This window comes from Trachemys scripta, chromosome 1 (assembly GCF_013100865.1).
Source record: "Trachemys scripta elegans isolate TJP31775 chromosome 1, CAS_Tse_1.0, whole genome shotgun sequence".
NCBI lineage: Eukaryota > Metazoa > Chordata > Testudines > Emydidae > Trachemys > Trachemys scripta.
In genome coordinates, this window is record NC_048298.1 from 230,209,295 (window position 1) to 230,229,662 (window position 20,368).

A 20,368-nucleotide genomic window follows, 5' to 3' on the forward strand; every position below is an offset into this window, starting at 1 on the left:
CGTGGTTTCACCTATAATGCGGTAAGATTTTTTGGCTCCTGAGGACAGCGTTATATCGAGGTAGAGGTGTACATCCTTCTTACTGCAGCAAAAAAGACTTTTGTTAAAGCAAGTTATTCATGACATTTAGTGATTTTACGGGTTTCAGAGTGGTAGTCATGTTAGTCTGTATCAGCAAAAAGAATGAGGAGTCCTTGTGGCACCTTAGAGACTAACACATTTATTTGAGCATAAGCTTTTGTGGGCTAAAACCCAGTTCATCGGATGCATGCAATGGAAAATACAGCAAGAAGATTATATATATACCCAGAGAACATGAAAAAATTGGTGTTGCACATCTACCAATGTGATATATGCCATCATGTGCCAGCAGTGCCCCTCTGCCATGTACATTGGCCAAACCAGACAGTTTCTACGCAAAAGAATAAATGGACACAAATCAGATGTCAAGAATTATAACATTCAAAAACCAGTTGGAGAACACTTCAACCTCCCTGGTCACTCAATTACAGACCTAAAAGTCACAATACTCCAACAAAAAAACTTCAAAAACAGATTCCAACAAGAAACTGCAGAATTGGAAGTAATTTGCAAGATGGACACCATTAAACTAGGCTTGAATAAAGACTGGGAGTGGATGGGTCATTACACAAAGTAAAAATTATTTCCCCATGCTAATTTTCCCCCCTACTGTTACTCACACCTTCTTGTCAATTGTTGGAAATGGGCCATCCTAATTATCACTACAAAAGTTTTTTTTCTCCTGCTGATAATAGCCCACCTTAATTGATTACTCTAGTTATAATTAGTTTGGCAACACTCATTTTTTCATGTTCTCTATGTATATATATCTTCCTACTGTATTTTCTACTGCATGCATCCGATGAAGTGAGTTTTAGCCCACGAAAGCTTATGCTCAAATAAATTTGTTAGTCTTTAAGGTGCCACAAGTACTCATTCTTTTTAGTGATTTTACAGTTAGTTAGCTAGGGTACAAATACTAAGGAATTCACACTGATTTCTAAAGCACTCCGAGCTTTATTTTCATATAATAAAGCAACACTCAGCAAGAGTGTGTGAGCTAACATAACTCTTAAGCATAATAATATGCAAGAATATATGCATGTGCAGCTCTTAACTCATTGAAGCTAAATAAGAGCTTCATATTTGCAATGTTGTTGTAGCCGTGTCAGTAGCGTAGCTTGGGGGGAGTAGGGGGAGTGGCCGCTCCCCCACTGAGCACATTCTCCAAAGTGGTGCATTGGGCGTCCACTCCGTGGGTGCCCCGGTCCTCGACCTGCCCAGCTCAGCTCACCTCCGCCTCCTCCCTTGAGCGCGCCGCCGCGTTCTACTTCTCCCTCTGGCTCCCAGCGCTTGGGCCGCAAAACAGCGTGGCAAGCCTGGAAGGAAGAGGGAACACGGCGTGCTGGGGAAGAGGCAGGGCCAGGGCGGGGATTTCGGGAGGGGTCCAATAGGGGCAGGGAGGGGGTGGAGTTGGGGCGGGGATTTGGGAAGGGTTCCAATAGGGGCAGGGAGGGGGTGGAGTCAGAGTGGGGCCTGGTGAGGGGTGCTCAGGGAGGAGGCGGGAAACTGCCAGGCACGCTGAAGGGCCAGGCAGGCAGTCAGCGGAGGCATGGAGGAAGGACGTGAGGCTCGCCCGCCAGCCTCGGCTAACTGCAGGTAGGGCTCGGGTGCGGGCAGCCTGAGGCGGGAGAGCTGAGGCGTCCTGCCTTTACCTGCTGCCGCCCAGCCCCTGAGCTCTCCCTTTCCTGCCCCCCAGGTAGCATAGCTAGGGGGGGAGCAGGGGGAGCACCTGCTCCTCCAGCCCAGAACTCGCAGGGCCGCCGAACCTCCACATGCACCGCTCCGTCCTTCAGCGGCCCTGCTCCGCGGTGCCCGAAGTAGCAGTGCTCCGCCCGGGGGAGCGTGGCCGGGACTCAGGGCGCTCTGCCCAGGACTCCGGCCCTGAGAGCGTGGCCGGGGGTCTCAGCGCCCCGGACAGCGCTCTGGATGGGGAAGCGGGGCCGGCGCTCTGCCCAGGGGAGTGGAGCCGCTCAAATAAGAATAATTTTGGTGGCCTTGCACATGCACCGCTCCGTCTTTCGGTGGCATTTTGGCGCATTCGCAGGGCCGCCGAAATGCCGCCGAAGGACTGGTGCCTTTTTTCTCTGCCGCTCCTCCTCCGCAGCAACCCAGGCTACGCCACTGGCTGTGATAGCCCAAGCCTATTAGAGAGACAGGGTGGTGAGGCAATAGCTTTTATTGGACCAACTTCTGCTGGTGAGAGAGACAAGCTTTCGAGCTGCACAGATTTCTTCTTCTAGTTTGGGGAAAGTACTCAGAATGGCACAGCTAAACACAAGGTACAACAGATTATTTAGGATAAGTAGCTAACACACATTCTAAGAGACCATTCAAGGCGAAGTGGCCCATTAACACCTCTGCAGTCAGAGGGGAAAAAAGAGGGGATAATGGATTACAGATTGTTGTAATTAATGTGATTAGATCATTTTTAAAAAATAGCTAATCATATTTGCATTCATTTTGAATGTTTCACTTCTACACTCTTCCCCCCTCAAAATTGTTACCTTTAATTTACTGATTGGCACTTCAGAAAAAAAGGAAACTGCTTTTTTTTGTGTGTTAAAAATGTGATGGGTCTGTTAAACTGGACTACAACTCTTATCAGCTCTTCCCCACTGCATATTCCCTTCCTCCTGATCAGGTAAAGGGAAAGGTCCCACACCAGGAAGTGTCTGGGCTCTGTTTGGGATCAGCAGTTGTGTATCTAGCCAGCAGCTGGGGAGAAGTGGAAGCAGCAACCGCATGGTAAGCAGGGAGCTGCACTGCAGAGAAGCCAGATACAGAGAGAATTCCCCAGGAATAGTATGTAGAGCTGCGTGTGGAACTGGCTGTGACTACTGGATGTTACAGCTAGGTGCAGGGCTACACGGGACTTATGGGGGGAGCCGCAGTGGCTGGGCAGGGGGTCAGTGAAGAGGGGCCCCAATGAGAGACACTAACTGAGCCTGGTCTGCAAATCTGTAAGCATCCATTTGCTTCAAATAGAGAATGGACTGGAGAGGGCACCCCAGGCGCTAGGTCTGAAGAGCCCTAACTCAAAATTGGACTGTGCCAGAGACCCAAACAAGAGCCACTATTGTTTACTCTAAATTGTGCATGTTTAAGTCTCGTACCCGGCTTATTTCTAAACTTTCCCTTTCCTGCCAGCCCTAGTAAAATACCCTTGCCTTTAGCCTCATGTCTGAGTGGTTTTTGGGACCCACCAGGGCATGCGCCTACAAGGCCTATCTGCTGTAGTACCTACGCTACTGGCACCTTTTGGGTTTGGTGTACTGCATATCTGAGCAGCTTCAATGTTTACAATTGTTTTTGAGAAGTAAAACAATGTGTCCCAATACTCAGTTAAACTCAGTACTCAGTGTCTGAAATGCAGGCACCAATCACTCAGTGGTGTTAAACTTCAGAGTGTTTGCTGCCCTCTTGGAAGGCCTTATACAATTCCTTACTTCAGAATATGAATTCTAGTAGCTATTTGGCCTCATTTTAATTGCTGTTGTAATTAGAATTTATTAATAGCTTCTCCTGTTAAATTAAGTCATTAATAGTCATCTTGATCTACTGCTGCTGTGTACAACCCCCTTTTATCCTATGACAACATCCTTTACACACACTGTGCAGATGTTTGCCATTTTTATGACTATTTCTGTGTGCTGATTGGAGGCATATTATCAACACCTAGTATCTTTTCCTTCCCTTCAATTACTTTGGTTTTCTGTAGAGAAGTCCGAATAAACTACAGATGCCTCATTGCTCACAGGCACACTACAGCCAAGCCAATAACAACCACTTCGGGATAAATCATTTATGGCCATATTTTCTGTTGTATTGCTGGATGTCTAACATGTTTAAGGGCATTGGAGATATCCCATATACTGAAAGCCAACCAACAAACGGTCATAACATTGTATGACATTTACTGGCTACAGGCTGCTCTTAAATTAGGACCAGACAAGGGGCTGCTTTAAGCTATATCTGTAGCACAGTATTTGCTTCTTACCAGGGCCAGCTGTAACTTTTTTGCCGCCCTTGGCAAAAAAGAAGAGCGCTGCCCCGCTGTAACACCCCCACCCCCCAGGGCCACACCGCCAACCCCCTCCCCCCCCCCAAGCGCTAGGCCGGCCGAACCCCCCCGCCCTCCCCCCCCCCGATTGCTGCGCCAGGCCGCCGAAACCCCCGCACCCCCTCCCGAGTGCTGGGTTGCCCAAAACTCCCAAGCGCCGTGACGGGTCGCTGAAACCCCCCCCCCCCCCAGCGCCGCGCCGGGCCCCCTCGCCCCCCTCGCCCCCCCAGAGCGCCGCACCAACCAAACCCCCACCCCTCCCGGAGCGCTGCGCCAGGCCGCCAAAACCCCCGCCTTCCCCAGTGGCACTGTGATGGGTTGGATCACAGAAAACCCTTTGCGACTGCCACCTGATATGCTTTGACTACCTCTTAGTCTGTTTTCCCTGCCAGCTTAGACTTCAGGGCCCTGCCTGGTTTGAGCCAGACATGCTAGCCTGCTACAAACCCAGACCCAGGTCTGAACCATGTCCCCAAAAGCTGCAGGCTTAACTGAAAACAGCTTAAGAAGTGTTCCTGTCTCCAAAACTCAGATGCCCAACTCCCAGTGGGGTCTAAACCCAAATAAATCCGTTTTACCCTGTGTAAAGCTTATACAGGATAAACTCATAAATTGTTCGCCCTCTATAACACTGATAGAGAGATATGCACCGCTGTTTGCCCCCTCCCCCGGTATTAATACATACTCTGGGTTAATTTATAAGTAAAAAGTGATTTTATTAAATACAAAAAGTAGGATTTAAGTGGTTCCAAGTAATAACAGACAGAACAAAGTGAATTATCAAGCAAAATAAAATGAAACACCCATGTCTAAGCCTACTACAGTAAGAAAACTGAATACAGATAAAACCTCACCCTCAGATGTTTCAATAAGCTTCTATCACAGACTGGATGCCTTCCAGTCTGGGCCCAATCCTTTCCCCGGTACAGGCCTTGTTCCAGCTCAGGTGGTAGCTAGGGGATTGCAGCCCCCTTTGTTCTGTTCCACCCACTTATATATCTTTTGCATAAGGCAGGAATCCTTTATCCCTCTCTGGGTTCCCACCCCTCCTTCTCAATGGAAAAGCACCAGCTTAAAGATGGATTCCAGTTCAGGTGACATGATCACATGTCACTGTAAGACTCCAAGATTTCATTCCTCCCAGCCTGACTCACAGGAAGGCCTGCAAGCAAACAGAGCCATCTACAGTCAATTGTCCTGGTTGATGGGAGCCATCAAGATTTCAAACCACCATTAATGGCCCACACTTTGCATAATTATAAAATATAACTCTGAGGGCCTATTGTATTTCTAGTTTCAGATACAAGAGTGATACATTTATACAAATAGGATGACCACACTCAGTAGATTATAAGCTTTGTAATGATACCTTATGAAACCTTTTGCATGAAGCATATTCCAGTTACATTATATTCACACTCATTAGCATATTTTCATAAAATCATATAGAGTGCAACATCACACTCCTTTTTTATAATGACAAGTCTGGGTTTGTTGAGCCTGTCCCAGATTCTCCTGAGCAAAATGTGACACACTATCTAACCATTCAGACATCTGTACTATGTGTTAGACTACATTCTGGGCCCAGGAAGGCAGCTTCTCACATGTCTCTTTGAGCAGGTTTAGGATTCTTTGGGGTTGTTGGCCATAATGTAATCTGAAAGGGGCAAATCTCGTCGATGCCTGTGGCACCTCTTGTATTGCCAACAGAAGGTATGGCAGGAGTTGGTCCCAGTTGCAAGGGTCCATATTTACAAACTTTTAAAACATATTTTTTAGGGTTCGATAAAAATTTTCCACCAGGCCATCCATTTGGAGGTGGCACACTGAGGTCTTGAGGTCCTAAAGGTTTAAGCTTTAGGAGAGTCCATACGTCCCTTAGTATCTGAGACAAAGTTTGTCCTTGGTCCATGAGAATCTCGGAGGGTAAGACCACCTGAGAGAAAAGCTAGACCAGTCCCCTCACTCCAGTTGGTGCCATTACTGAGTGCCTGGAGACCATCTCTGGGTATCATGTGGCATATCCACCATGACCAATATATGTTGGTGTCCTCCTGCACTTTTTTCTAAGGGCCACACAATGTCAACCCCTATCCTTTCAAAGGGCATATCTTTGAGAGGTAGAGAGGACTAAGGGTTCTTTTCCCGAGCCCTTTAGTGCAGCCTATTGACAATCAAGACAAGATGCACAGAAGTTGGCCTTATAGAGCCCCGGTCAAAAGAACTGGGCCTATAAGTGGTTTAATGTATTTTCCCAGCCAAGCTGGCCTGCTGATGGTATTGAATGTGCCAGCTATAAGACCTCTTTTATGGCCTCCCAAGATACCAGGAGCTGGTAGCAAGTTTCTCTATTTTCACGTTAAGATCAACCTGATAGAGCATGTGAATTTTTAGCTCAAAATGGGGAAATTGCACTGCTTGTGTTCCTGGATAACCATTCCCTCTATCACTTCTATCCGGGTATATGACTCTCTCAAGGTGGTGTCTTCCTTCTGTCCACGAAATCATGGGCCTGCATTAAAACAGGCTAGCTCTAAGTCAGACTGGTGGTTCTCCAGTAGGGGTTCTTCCTGATCAGAAGATGTCTCCACCTTTTGGCTGGATATCATTCACCTGCTGAGTGGGCTCCCCTAGTTCCGTCTCCCCTGTAACCAGGCTTTCCCTTCCTCCTGGCATTGTCTTTTAGTCTTTTTATGTTTCCCAGGTTGAGCAGGCCCCTCCCAAAGTCTGGATTTCAGAAAAATATCTTCCAGCTGCTGGGAGGGCTGTTTCAGCCAGAACAGCTTGAGTGCAGAACCTGACTGAGTGGATAGCAATGAGGGGAACTGTTGCCAGTCTCTCATGATTAAATATTCTAGGGCAACCTCTTCATTACGCCAACCTGAATTCTTGCTTTGTGGTTGCTGACCTTCAGCTGCACCCACACTGTGGGATAGGAGTGGACATCTCTATGTCCACTGGTCACCTTCACGGGGCAGTTATATTGGAGGGCACTAGGACTGAACGACTCTGGAATTAAAGTTTGGGAGCACCCTGAATTCACCACAGTGCACCTCCTCCCATCAACTTGTGCTACACCTGCCTTATGACACTGGTCCAAGTCAAGGCCGTCACTACTATTCCAAAACCCTACAATCTAGGAAGTGACACTCCATGACTGACTGAGTTGCCCTGGCTTGCCACAGCAGAAGCATATTACTGGTTGTTAGTAGGCTCCATCTGACCCCTTCTCTTTGGCTTTTCTGGATTGGGTCCATGGCGAGATGGTCAGCAACCACCATGACAGAGGCTTCAGGGACCAGGCCAAGTCCAGAGGGGCTTCCCTCTGAGTTTTTTCAGAGCTCCAGGATCTCCTTCCTCGGAAACTGGGTCTTCCAGTTGTCCGACCTCAACTGAGGGATCTGGCTGGGCCAGGTGGCCAGTAAATAATCTTTGATAAACTGGACTATGGTGGCAAGCAAGTTGGGGCTATTGCCATTGAGCTCATGTTTTAATTGCTCTTGGCAATATATCTAAGTCCTCCTCTAATATTATAGCATCTATAATCTCTGCAGTTATGTGGGTCCCTGGATGGAGCCATTAGGTGGCCCGGTCCTTAAGACATTGGACTACTGCCTGCATATAAGCCCCTGAGGCAAAAGGCTTGGACTGGAATCTACACCACTATGTTTCTTGACCAACCGGTCAAACATGACGGCTTTCACTGCATTATAATCTCTAGCTGTTTCCTCATCTAGAGCATGGCAGGTCACCTGGACTTCCTTGGAAAGGAAAGGGCCCAAGCGGGTGGCCCAGGTTTCTCTACTCCAGGATGTGGTTGTGGCCACATGCTCAGATGTGACCAGGTAGGCCTGTGTGTTGTCATGGGGCCCCATCTTGGCCAGGGGTATCCCTGGACTGGGGTTCAACAAGTTTGGAGGAGCTGAGCTAGTTAGCCACTGTAACTGTGACTCCTGAAATGGCGGTTCCTGTTTCTGCTGCTAGTGCAGCTGAAGCACCTCCAGGAGCACAGCTGATGTTGCTGGGCCCGTTGTGGCCTCAGCTAGTAGCTGCTGCTGGGATAGAAGTCGCATCAATTCTTCAATTTTAAAATTTTTCCCCTGCCCTTGTTTCAGTGGCCAACCCTCAAAAACCCACTTCGAGTACCAAGTTGTAATGGGGCCCTCACCACTGGAGAACCTCTGAGCAGCAGGGTGCAGTATCACAGTCCTTTTCTCACCTGGCTGACCCCAGCTGGGTCTCTGGTGGCTCTCTGGCCCTCCAGTCAAGTCACAAAGTCCAATTGGACCCCTCCCAGGCTATTAAAGAGGCCAATAAATAAATGGTCTATCTGCCTTCACTAGGGTCTTCAGCCGCAGCGCTGAGCCCTTTAAATTCAGCCCTTTGTTCAGGCTGCCAAAGAAGTTCTATCCCCTTCTTGGGATTTATGCCACTTTACCTGTGGCAAATTGGAGCCCCCAGGGCTGCCCATTATAAACAGCAGCCACATATTTCTCAATTTAGTTAGTTGCTGCTTCTTCCTGGGCCTCTTCCTACCTAGCCCTTTTAGCTTCACCCTTATCTCAGGGTTAAAGTATTTAGGTCCTCTCTCTCCCTGCAAACCCAGCTATGCAAAATGCAGCCAGAAAACAAACCTGTCCATCTCTCCGGTTCCTTTGGCCAGAGAGGAGCACCCTTCCTTACCCCTCTGGTCCCAGTCAGGCACTGAACTGCTAAGGCCAGGCAGCTACTTTTATCTGGGCCAGCAGGGCCCTCATTGGCTGTTGCTAGCCCTTCTAACCCATGGAGGACTAGGACTCTGTGGCTTCCAAAATGACCACTCTGGAGATATATCTCTAGGCAAGCTTGGAGCATCCAACTCCACTGCTCTTGTCCTTCCAGCTCGTCCCTTCTTGGAGCAGGGTGTAGTAGGACTGCAGGGCCACCAGAACAGCACTGCAAAGGTCGAATACACCCCGTTGCAGAGACAAACAAATCATGGGCTACATCTGTGATCTGGAGTGCTTACGGGGTGGTTCTATTGCAGACTGTTGTTTGCTAGAATCTTTACATGTAGATTAAGAGGATGCAAGTGAAAATACTTATTAAGCCATTTAGTATTTCTGTGCATACTAAATGCACTGGTGAAGATGGTTTTCCATTTAGGAAAAAGAAATACGGATTTTTGTTGGTGTTTTTTGTCAGGTATTCCACCAGGAAACATGGTTACACATGCTTCTATGACTGTGAAGATAGACATTCATGGTTAACTTTAGTTGAAAATATTGACAATGGAGACTACTGGTATGAGAAATTATCATGTTTGACTGGACAAGTGGAATCTAACAAGCTATGAGTTGTATTATAAGTTGAATAATTATCAGTAATGTTACCTTTTAGATTGTTTGTTTGTATAACATGTCCATAAAGCCCAGAATGATCACCTGAGTTTTCAGGAATATAGAATTCTACAAGTTTTCCATCTTGGCAGTGAGATTGATGAGGGTCTATATGCCAACATGAATTGTTTCTCTTCTGTTTATAGTACAGCAGTTTTTCCATTGACTCAATGGACATTGGTTCAGGCTCTAAGGCTTGGTCTACACTAAACCCCCAAATCGAACTAAGGTACGCAACTTCAGCTACGTGAATAACGTAGCTGAAGTCGACATACCTTAGTTCGAACTTACCCCCGTCCAGACCCGGCAGGCAGGCTCCCCCGTCGACTCCGCGTACTCCTCGCGGCGAGCAGGATTACCGGAGTCGACGAGGAGCACTTCTGAGTTCGATTTATCGCGTCCAGACTAGACGCGATAAATCGAACCCAGAAGTTCGATTGCCTGCCGCCGAACCAGCGCGGTAAGTATAGACAAGCCCTTAGGGTCCTAAATAAATTGACCAGCTTTTCAAAAATGCTCCTTATCCTGTAGCTCCCATGTACATTGGGAACAAGTGGATTCTAAATGCACTCCAGAAAAAGTGCTCAACTGCCGATCTTAAAGTCAAAAGAGTGTAAGACATGCTGTACTGGATAGTACTAATGTTTTCTCAAGTAGGTTATCACTCCTTTTTATTTAATGAGGTGTTAAGGCCTTTGAAAGCAGCAAAAAACCCATAATCTCAGGTAGCACAAATTTATTTCATTCGATTCCCTTTGAAATTTGTTTATCTGCTTTAAATGTATTCTTGTCCTCATCAAACGTTTGTTAATGCAACTGAAAAGATGAGCTTTGGAGTCTTGCTTCATTTGCTAAACAACATTTTTTATTCAATTTTCATTTGCTTATTTCTGTTTGATTAAAAGCATCCATCCCAGGCTCTAGGCATTTCCATGAAAAAGTAAAAGATGTGTCAATGAAATCCCCACATACAATAAGTTTACAGACCTGTGTCCAGCTGCAATGAAAAATAAATTGTTGAACTAAATCACAAAAAGATTGAAAATACGTTTCCTTCCCCAAAGAGATTACTTTTCCCTTTTTATTTCTTAAGACAACAGCAGATATTGAAATATACATATGATTAAAAATGGGAAGGTAGAAGACTAACAATAGCTAGACAGAGCAGCTTTAATAACTCAGAGAAATAATCAGAGTAGGATAGGATAGGATAGTATCAATACTCTGGTTAATGTTTCCTTGGTTAGATAGAGACCAAATGTTTTGAAGTTACCATATGATATAACTAATGTTTACTGATTGCAGAATTTAAAAATCTGGTGCCTGAGACTGCAACCCTTATTGAAGCAATTCTTCCCACTGCAGTCAGTGGGCCTATATGCATCAATAAGGATTTTCAGGATACAGTTTTAATCTTCCCCCAAACATACAGTATCTCTAATGTACGTCACACTGATAGTCATATGCACCACAATTTATCTGAAAGAAGAGAACTCCCAGATTCAATATCCATTTCTCTTATAAAACTTGGCTCGTGCAATGACGTCATTGGCATAATCATCGCCAGGCATGCCAATATCCATATTTACATAACTTCGGACATTTCCTAGTCCTCCATTGTAGGCAGAAATCCCACCTGAAATGAAACAAAAGAGTAGCTAACACAGTCAATATAAACTAGATTTTTTTTGGGGGTGGGGATTATAAATATTTCCTATGCAGTGTTATAAACTCATCACACAATGCTGTGCTAAAGAATGGGACAACGCTCAAAGTAGATGAAATCAAGAAGCAGACAAACAGCATCAGTGGTGAAAAATTATGTGCGATTCTTTTAAATGCTTATTATTCTAGAGTGTCAGTAACACAAGAAATTTTTAAACATGATTTTTGCCAGAGATTTCCCCTTAATTCCTATACAAATCTACACTGTACCTTTCAGCTGTTGTTCCTTTGTCCATCTGGGGAATTTTTTCTGGATTCCCTTAATCATACCAATAAGGATTTGTGTAGCATCAAGGAGATGATCTTCACCGTCCAACAATACTATGGTGGTTTTTATCAACCTAGAAGAGCCGGGGTGGGGGGGGGGGAAGGATGTGTTTATGCAGTTTATTTCACTCTCAGTATCCTCTACGTGATTTTAGTTGTCAAATTTTGTTTGATAAATCAGTTTTTGGTCATTAATGTCCATGGATCTTCACGGCACTTTCTGTTGTGCCCCGAGCACAGACACCGAGGGATAGTATGTTGGACTGTGCTAATGAAAAAAGACTTATCTTAAAATGCTGCTTCTTTTCCATTTCAAGTTGTAGTTATGCATTTGGCTACCACTGCTTTAGTGTCTAGTGCTGCAGTATGTGGGCAACACTTCCTGACCCATGGAGGAAATTAAGGGCTTTATCCAGAAGATCTTTACTTCTCATCCTTAAAGGTTTTAGTCCTTCTGAGTAGTCTCACTGACTTCATTACAAACATATAATGCCACAGATGACAAGGGCGGCCTGGCTAAATTCAAAGAAATGCAAAAGTTCAAAATGAACCATAAAATTACACTCTGTTCTTTCGTTGTTGGATTGTCACTGACAGTCTTATGAGAAGAAGTATGTACATTATGGTGTTAGCCAGGTGAATATTTTAAAATCTATTATTATCACCAAGGACTCGGTGGCATGAGATTGTGGATAAAGCCTGCCCTGTCATTCTGAGCCTGCCAGTTTTCACCTAGTCTTTTTGTCTGATGCTTTCTCCCTATCTTGCTTCTGCCACTAAGCACTTCACTTTTCTTCTATAGAAGGGTAAAATGCACGGCCTCTTCAGGGACTTCCATTAACCCACAGAATTAACTGAGGTTCAAACTGAAGCACAAGAATCAGCCTCTATAACCCCAGGTCTGACATATGCCAGTGCAATGTGTTGCTGCCTCAGCAATAGTTAATTTTCTAATAGTAGGGTGACCAGACAGCAAGTGTGAAAAATCGTGACAGGAGGTGGGGGTAATAGGAGCCTATATAAGAAAAAGACTCAAAAATCAGGACTGTCCCTATAAAATCGGGACATCTGGTCACCCTATCTCATAGTGTGCTGAGTATCAATCTCAGCCTGAGCTGCACTAGTGAGAAATGAAGCAGGCTCTCTCTGTTGAAACACTTGTATATACAATAGTATTTTATTCCTAGTTTATTGACCATTACTGACCCGCATCAAACCAAATGCATTGCCGTTATCGCCCCAGCCAGACTTTAGGAGAGTTCCAGCATGTGACTAACAAGAGATGATACCAGCGATCACAGCTGGATCTACACATTTTTTTCCGCCAGCACTCTTAATGATGGCTATATTTGTTCATATTATTTAAGTCCCTCTCAGCAATCTTCTCTGATGCAGGAACTCCTGTAGTAAATGTAAAAGTAAAGGTGTTTTCTTTAAGATTATTAAGTCAATGTGAGATTTCAAAAGCCAAGAGCTCTGTTCTGCCATCTGAGAGCCTTTGTGAGAGTTATGTGCGTTGTGAAAGCAAGGCAAAAAAGAATTTTGCCTTGTGTAATTAATGTGTAAAAGATGGTTTAATTCCTGTTTCTTTAGGTCCCAAAATGAAGGTGAATGGGCTTGGGAGGAGTTGGAGGGGGGAGCATGCTCAGCCTCTGAAGAGAAACTGATATCAACCTGTCGGTGTCTGGACAATGCAGGAGTGATTTTGAGAGGAGCTGAGAGGACTCACATCTACCCCTCTGTGGCCAGAAGGACAGGACTGTAATATGGGGTTTCAAAGTTGAGAGGGGGATTCAAAATGGTGGGATTCTTAGGGACAGATGCAGAAGACTTATGTAGAGGGGGACAACTGCAACTTGAGACAGTAGTTCCCAATAGTTGCACTTTCACCTCAGTTTCTTTTGGAGTCTCATCACTATTTCATGCTACATTAGGAGGGAATCTCAATCCTACCCACAATAGAAGGGTTTGGCATTAAGTCCAATTTTATTTGTAGAGTAAAAGAATAGGGAGCTCCTTTGATTTTCCCAACAGTACCAGATAAACTATTGATCTGATGTGCAAGTAGCTGGTGTAACATAATGAGGACTAACCAAGCGAATGGGATCCAGAATTTATCAGTACCACTCCCAGCTCTGCCACTGATTTGCTGAACAGCCTTGGGAAAGTCACTTGGGTTAAATTTTAAAAAGTGACTGTTAATTTTGGATACTTTCATCAGAGATACCTTGGGCCTGATTTTCAGAGAATCTGAACATTCACAGCTCCTGATAAGTTTAATTAGAGGTGCTTGTGTGAGCACTTCTGATAATTAGGCCCTAATGTCTGAAGTTGGACACCTAAAGAATCAAGCCACCTGTGTAAACATTGACTTTTTAATTTCTGGACCATAATCATCCCAAGGTTTTATTAAGTCTTCCTCTCTGTCTTAGTTTCCTCATCTGTGAAATGAGGAGATTAATACTAGCCAATCAGAATGTTGTTGTGAGGTTTAATCAATTAATGCTTGTAAAGTCCTTTGAAGGTGTAAAGTACTATGGATCATTGTGGTGACTCTGTGTGATGAAATACAGCAACAAAACGGCAGAGTTATACTCACCACAGTATGGTAAGAGTTCTGCTTTTGTAGTTCTACAGTGGTATCAAAGTTGTTTATATTACCAAAGCATCCAGTCTGACTCTCAGAAGTACCTGAAAAATTAAATGCAGATATTTTACATTAAGCACCTATTGTGAACATAAATAAAGCTAAGAGAATTCAAAGTCATAAACCAGACTCTGGTCCACTCTGAGATAGGGTATGTTCCATTGTGAGTTGTTTTGGAAAAAGATCTCGTGGAGAGGAGGACTTGCTAGCCAGAAGACACTGCCTCAGTTGAGGGGGAAGGCCTGTGCAAAGAGATGTGTCTTTCACTGGTCTCTAAAAGCGGCCAGACATGAAAGTGTCCTGACCTCTATACCCCAGTGCTCCTCACTGAGAACACCTGATTCTCACTCCTTGCAAGAGTCATCCTTGGTACTGAAAGCTGCATTGTCGAATACAGTTTATGTATATTCCATTTGCTATTGCACCAAACTCATTCTTCCATCATAATTAGGTTTTGTAGGAGTGGTTAAAAAAATGCCTTAATGACTTATATCTCCCCATCCCTACAATCATCTCTTTACACTGTTGCTTTGGCAGTGAGCTTAGTGAAATAGACATGGACCTCAAACTCACCAAAAAGGGCAGCAGCGTTAGTAGCATAGGGACGGTTCTTCTCAAGCACCCAAGAGAGTCGTAAAATAAATCCAGGTCTGCAGAGAAACCAAAATATCTAAATGTACAGTACCGCTGTGAAGAAATACAAAGAAATGATGGGGTGCTTTTTTCACTGAATGTGCAAATACTGAGATAGAAGGGAATTTTGTGCATTAGTGTATAAATACTGGGACTGAGGGCGCAATAATAACTCTGCCTCTCTTTGACACAGCATACAAATAAGGTCATTTCAGTGTAGAAAAAATCTGAGAAAATCAACACAGCAAGTTACAATAATTTTAATTTTGATCATATTCATAATGTGCCTCTGTAGCATCTTACTAGCTTACTTCAAAGTAAAAAACCCCAGTAATATTTGATCTGGAATTAGTAACATTCATAGTGTTCAAGGTGACCTGCTGCTGCTACAAATGCACCTTTTTTTCTATGCCAGGGTCCGCTACACCCACTGTGCAGTTGATTGCTAATTGTTATTGTCATTTCTATGAGGCAGAGCACAGGAGATTATCACCTCCAACCTTTTTAGCAGCTCCAGGACTCTGGTTTTCTCTAAAGTAATCTATAATCAACACGTGCCTCATCTCTTCTATTCACTGTACAGCAGGGACACAGTAATAACCACTAAGGGTATATCTACACTATGAGCTAGGGGTGTGATTCCCAGTTTGCATAGATGTTCTCTTGCTAGGTCTCATCAAGTAAATGTTCTAAAAATAGTGATGTAGCTGCAGGAGCACAGTCAGCGGCGAGTGGCGGCATGGGCTAGCTGTGCTAAGTACATACCCATGGAGTTCAGGCAGGTTTTTACTCGGCACAGCTAGCCCGCGTGGCTGCTTGCCACTGTTCATGTTCCCATGACTACACAACTGATTTTAGTGCCCTAGAGCGAAAAGAGTGAGTGATTATGTCTATGTGAGCTGAGAATCACACTCCTAGCTCATAGTGTAGATGTTACCTAAAGGACAAATCCTGGAGTCTTTACTCAAGTAGAACTTATTTGGTCTTTCTTACTACCCAAAGGATTTTCTAATGAACAGAATTCAGAATAGCTCCCACTCTGAATTAGCTTAATATTTTGCTCACCTGTCTTCAGCTTCCCTTCTAGAAGACGGATGTTTTGAGGAGCTTTATATATGCTAGACGGTACTTCCCTGTTTACTCTGCATGTTCTTCTGGTATCAGATGTGATTAAATTTACTGTCAAGTTTCGTAATGAAAACAAACTCCAGTGTGTGCCCTTGTGGAAGTTGGCATGAGGGCAGATGTAATCTTCCACTATTTGGCATGATTCAAATTTCAAAACAAACAAAAAACTCCTCTTCCCAGCAGTTCTCCCCTCTCCTGCTTCATCTTTCTCTGATTTCACAACCTCCTCCCTAAATGGTCTGTGGCAAAGTCCAAAGCAAAGACAAGGCATTCACCCTCCCTGGGAATGTTTTTCCCCAGTCTGGTTCTGGTATCACAGACCCTTCTCAGGAGATTCTGTGGGAACAAACTAAAAACATTTTTCCTTCCTGGCAGGAACAACTAGTTACTAGAGGGTGGGACCTCACTGCACACATCAATGGCTCCTTACATTCCTCCATTCCCCCCAACCCTTACAAGTTATCCAGTGGGATGTCCACCTTCTTGGCTAACACACTGGAGGTTGAACTGGGGACCTCTAGAGCTAAAAGCATCAGCTGCTACAGATTGAGCTAAAGCTTTGTATTTGGTGACTGTTGCAACTCATCTCCTCTGTTTACTGGGCACAGAGGGGGACCTGGAACACACTCATCAGAGAGTTACATTTGCACCCTCACACCCCCCTCTATTGCAGAGACATGGTGCAACCCTCCCTCCTAACAATCAGGGATAGGGTATAGTCCCCTGTTCTCCCCTTCCCTTCCACACCAGGAGCTCTGGGAGTCCCTCATTTCCCTCTAGCCTCCAGTGTAGGAAGCTTCCTTCCTTCACTGCTCCCCGGATTGGACACTCTTGTGCTCTCCCCCACTATAGAACAGGCTTTGGGGAGGCAGTATGCCAGGCGGGAGGAAGGGAAGAAGCTTCCTCCTCTCTCTTCTGCCTTTGGCTTCCCTTGTTGGCTGAGCATCCACCCCACAGGCGGTAGGCAATTCACAGAAGAAAGAGCATGGAGCAACTTTTTAAATGCAAATGGCTTTTCTGCTTTTCCCAGAAATCAGTAGGGCTCTGTGCATTGATGACTAGCATGTTCCCTGAGATATTGGACGTGATTGGATGTGATGTTCAAAAGGTATCATGTTATATCATAGAATCATAGAATATCAGGGTTGGAAGGGACCTCAGGAGGTCATCTAGTCCAACCCCCTGCTCAAAGCAGGACCAATTCCCAACTAAATCATCCCAGCCAGGGCTTTGTCAAGCCGGGCCTTAAAAACCTCCAAGGAAGGAGATTCCGCCACCTCCCTAGGTAACACATTCCAGTGCTTCACCACCCTCCTAGTGAAATAGTGTTTCCTAATATCCAACCTAATATCCTGACAGACAGAGAAATAACATTGAGTTGAGTGCAGGGTCAATTATTAATTATGAATATGTTGCTTAAGGGAACAAAACAAATATTTTAAGTTTAGCTGAAATAGTGGACTGAGGAGTTATTTTTGCCCTGCTCTTTTATTACCTAACTCATGTGAGGGAGTGAAAAGACCAGTTGACTCCAGCTGATGCAATCTGTTCTATTGCCATTGGCTTTGCAATACTCATTCACTTTTGGCCACTGTTGGGTTTTTTTTTTTAAACCCTGAAGACGGGAAATAGTAATTTCTGCCATGCAACAAGACTACATCCAATTTCTGGAATAATGCAGAAAGGTTTATTTCAGCACATCTCTCAGGAGCAATGGGTAGAAAATTGCAGGCATGTATACAATGCAGGCACCTTAAGCATTTCCATGATTCATGGATTTTTAGTGATTTACATTATGAAATTGAGACACTCTCCTAGATTTCTTAATCAAAAAGTGTTGCAACTTATATAAAATACTTCTGTTAAAGTTATCAAACCACCCACAAATGAAAGGGTGGGAGCCTTGTGGTTAAGACTGTATGGCCTCTAGAAAGGTGGCCTCTGGTCACCGGCTCCCGTCTCTGCAACTTGGTTCTCTTAGCCAGGGCCAGCTCCAGGCACCAGCTGACCAAGCACGTGCTTGGGGCAGCACCTTAGAAGGGGCGGCCAATGTTGGGGTGGCGGGGGGTGCTTGCGGTGTTTTTGTTTTTGTTTGTTTTGTTCAGCGGGGAGGCGCTCAAGGATTTTTTTGTTTGTGTTTGTTTCGGCTGGGCAGCGCGGGGGGTGTTTTGGCGGTGCGGTGGTGCGGGGGGGGGGGGGGGGGGGGGGGGGGGTGCGGGGGGGCGGCGCTGGGGGGGGGTATTACGGCAGGGCGGCGCTCTTGTTTTTTGCCTGTTGCGGCAAAAAAGTTAGAGCCAGCCCTGCTCTTAGCACAGCTGGGCACATTGCAAAACTGCTATACTTCCTCTTAGTTTTTATCCATGAAATGCTGAGGTCTGAGACAATTTTAATTATGTACCTTTATGTGCTAGGCAGAGTTTACACTGACCCAGCACCAAAAAGTACTGACTATACATTAAACATAACTGTACATAGTTATTTGTACTAGAGGGTCTCTCACTTCATTACTTCTGTAGGCTGAGTTCATTGCACACATCAGGGGCTTCTTGCATCCCTCCATTCCCCCCACCAGCTCCTTATGTGCCACCCTCCCACTCCACCCCATATCTATTTCAGGAACTCCATGCAAACCACTCACTTGCTTATCCCTTGGACTGTGTGTGTGGCTCCCAAGCTCTCCCTCCCCTCTCGTTTCAGGGTCTCTCTGTATCCCTGACCCTCATACCAGAGACTCTGCATAAGCCCCATTTCCCCCATGCCAGGGACTCTGTACCCCCCATTTCCCCACTTTCCCCCTGTGATGGGGTGTTCGCCCCACACTAGTCCAGAAAGCATTAATGTGGCTCAGAAGGGGCTAATTAACTTGACAGGCGTCCCCTGAGGGAGAGTTAGGCTTGAGAGGAAAGCGCTGATTGAGGATGGAGCCCAGTTGGACAGGAGCAGGCCTGGCTAGTATAAAGTCAGGACATTTGCAGCAGAAAGGGGCTGTTGTGTGGAAGCCTGCAGTCATTCTCTGGGCTTAGAGAGGAAAGAAGGAGAAACCCTGGGAGTAGGGTGACCAAATATCCCGTTTTTAAAGGGTCAGTCTTGTTTTTTGGGACTTTTTCTTATATAGGTGCCTATTACCCCGCACCCCCTGTCCTGTTTTTTTCACAGTTGCTATCTGGTAACCCACCTGGGGGAGAGTAGAAGCCTTGGGATCCTAAGAAGGGCATACCCAGAAGGTGGTAGATAAAGAAGTCTGATAGAGACAGAATAGGAAGCAGTCCAGTGAAATAGCAGCCAGAGATCCTGGCTGCTGATTGTAGAGTCCCTAGGCTGGAACCTGGAGTAGTGGACGAGCCCATTTTCCCCTACCAGCCACTGATGAGGTGGCATAGCCTTGAATTGGAGGGCTGCTGGGAACGATATCTGGACAGCCAGTCCAGTGAGACTGTGATACCTCAGAAGAGGAGGACTATACAGTGACCTGGCCGGAGGGCTGAGTCACAATGAGAGAGCACCCTGAGTCCTGGAGAGCAAGAGGGGCTGCAGGGTGAGCGAGTGACAGAAGAAGGCACTAGACTGGGTAAGAGATGATCCCCAGATCTAGCCACGAGGCGGCACCACAGTAGTGAGTACCCCATTACACCCTGTACCAGGCAGTGTATGTGTCTGTCTTATTTCTATCTCTCCACCAAAGTACTTTCCTGCCTCTGAGATTAGAAGGAATGGGCACATGGCTGGAGCTCTCTTTCTCTCTCTCCCACACCATGGAGCAGACTTTGGGGAGACAGCACACCAGGAGGGAGGAAGGGATGAAGCTGCCATTTCTCTGTCTTCTCTGCTGGTTCAGCATCTGCCCTTACCATGACCAGGCTGCAGCTCTGACTCCGAGGCCCTGCCCATCGGCCAGAGCCAGGTCGGGGTAAGAGCCATGTGGGTAGCTGTGGGGGAGCCAGCAAATGGACCCTCAACCTCCACATGCCCTTGGCCAGGCGGGGAGCCCGGGGGGTGGGGACACAGGCAGTGGGCTGCTTTCATCCCCTCCTACCCTGGGTGGGGGATCCGGGTGGCTCCCACAACTGCCCAGGGTCCCTGGCTGGGATCAACCAGCTGCTGGCCTGGCCAGGGGGTGGGGCCTCGGGGGGAAGAGGAGGGGAAGGCGGCGGAGTCTGACCTGGTGAAAAGTGGACAAGCGAGGCCCGTCCACTTTCAAAAAGTGGTCCCCTGCCCCCACATTCTGGCGCCACTGGAGCAAGGAGCAGCTTTTTAACTGCAAATGGCTTTTCCAGTTTTCTGATTTTTATCATAATCTGTAGGACTCTGCCCACTGATACCTAGAACACTCCTGGAAACTTTGGAAGTTATAACGTTACAAAAGTTATCACGTAACACCCAGACAGGCAAACAGACAACAGTAGTGCTGATGTTCCAGGAAAGCCCCACAGGTCCAAGCAACAGCAC

At 45.9% G+C, this 20,368-nt stretch overlaps 1 pseudogene; it reads right to left on the bottom strand.

Moving 5' to 3' along the window:
- Positions 1 to 10,269: 10,269 nt before the first annotated feature.
- Positions 10,270 to 19,810, bottom strand: LOC117879132 (annotated as a pseudogene).
- Between the last annotated feature and the right edge of the window lie 558 nt (positions 19,811 to 20,368).